This window comes from Etheostoma cragini, unplaced genomic scaffold (assembly GCF_013103735.1).
Source record: "Etheostoma cragini isolate CJK2018 unplaced genomic scaffold, CSU_Ecrag_1.0 ScbMSFa_528, whole genome shotgun sequence".
Lineage (NCBI taxonomy): Eukaryota > Metazoa > Chordata > Actinopteri > Perciformes > Percidae > Etheostoma > Etheostoma cragini.
Window position 1 is genome coordinate 19,547 of NW_023269127.1, and position 1,437 is coordinate 20,983.

The following is a 1,437-nucleotide window of genomic DNA, read 5'->3' on the forward strand; positions in this document are numbered from 1 at the left end:
CCCCCCCCCCCAGCTGTGATGTCATACTTACTTCCCCACAGCGAACACGGTCACAGCGATGCGGATGTCCTGCTGCCTGTAGATGCTGTCGAGCAGGACGGGGTTAAAGGTGCCCTCCCACACGATGGGCGCCAGCCAGGGCGTCACCGCCACCACGTCCGTCCGGCTGCAGGGTGACATCATCACACACAGTGACATCATCACACACAGTGACTTCATCACACACAGTGACATCATCACACACAGTGACATCATCACACACAGTGACAGTCTCTCGTTAGCATTTAGCGAGGTCCGTCTGTGACTTCCTTGTTAATTAGTCACGTGACATATGCAAACTGACCATGTGATCACCGAAGACAACATTGAAGACTCACCCATTCACGATGCTCGGCTGGTTGTACTTCAGACTGAAACACAAACAGTTTCCTCATCAGAACGCTGTTAGCGCTGTTAGCACTTCTCCACCGTTAGCTAAATTTACACCGTTAGCACCATTAGCGCTGCAATCTCCACTGTGACATATCTGTTCTGTTCTAGTTGGCCAGTGCTCCCCCTGCTAACTGGTAGCTTACCATTAGCTCTGAGCCCCCTGCTAACTGGTAGCTTACCATTAGCTCTGAGCCACCTGCTAACTGGTAGCTTACCGTTACCTCTGAGCCCCCTGCTAACTGGTAGCTTACCGTTAGCTCTGAGCCCCCTGCTAACTGGTAGCTTACCGTTACCTCTGAGCCCCCTTCTAACTGGTAGCTTACCGTTACCTCTGAGTCCCCTGCTAACTGGTAGCTTACCGTTACCTCTGCTAGGTAACCGTTAGCTGTGCTCCCCCTGTTAACTGCTAGGTAACTGTTAGCTGTGCTCCACTTACTAACTGCTAGGTAACCGTTAGCTGTGCTCACCATGCTAACTGCTAGGTAACCGTTAGCTGTGCTCCCCCTGTTAACTGCTAGGTAACCGTTAGCTCTGCTCCCCATGCTAACTGTCAGCTAACCGTTAGCTCTGCTCCCTGTTTCTCTGCTTACTGCTAGGTAACCGTTAGCTCTGCTCCCCAAGCTAACTGTCAGCTAACCGTTAGCTGTGCTCCCCCTGTTACCCTGCTAACAGAGTGACCAGAGCTAACGGCTAGCTAGCCATTAGCTAACCGCTGTCCTGTACTCACTGAGCAGGCTCCTGTGAAATCATTGATGGAAATTATAAGAATCAGAGTTCACATCAGTTTTATTATTCATTAAAAGGTCTGTCTACCTGTCTGTCTACCTATCTACCTGTCTGTCTACCTGTCTGTCTACCTATCTACCTGTCTGTCTACCTGTCTGTCTACCTATCTACCTGTCTGTCTACCTGTCTACCTGTCTGTCTACCTGTCTGTCTACCTATCTACCTGTCTGTCTACCTATCTACCTGTCTGTCTACCTATCTACCTGTCTGTCTACCTGT

The 1,437-nt window shown here is 50.3% G+C and overlaps 1 long non-coding RNA gene across 1 annotated transcript; it reads right to left on the reverse strand.

The window, feature by feature from the left end:
- Positions 1 to 73: 73 nt before the first annotated feature.
- Positions 74 to 558, reverse strand: LOC117941308. Its single transcript, XR_004655893.1, has 2 exons — positions 378 to 558; positions 74 to 166 (listed from the first exon to the last, which is right to left on the reverse strand). It is a non-coding gene; the product is annotated as an uncharacterized LOC117941308 (long non-coding RNA).
- Positions 559 to 1,437: the final 879 nt, after the last annotated feature.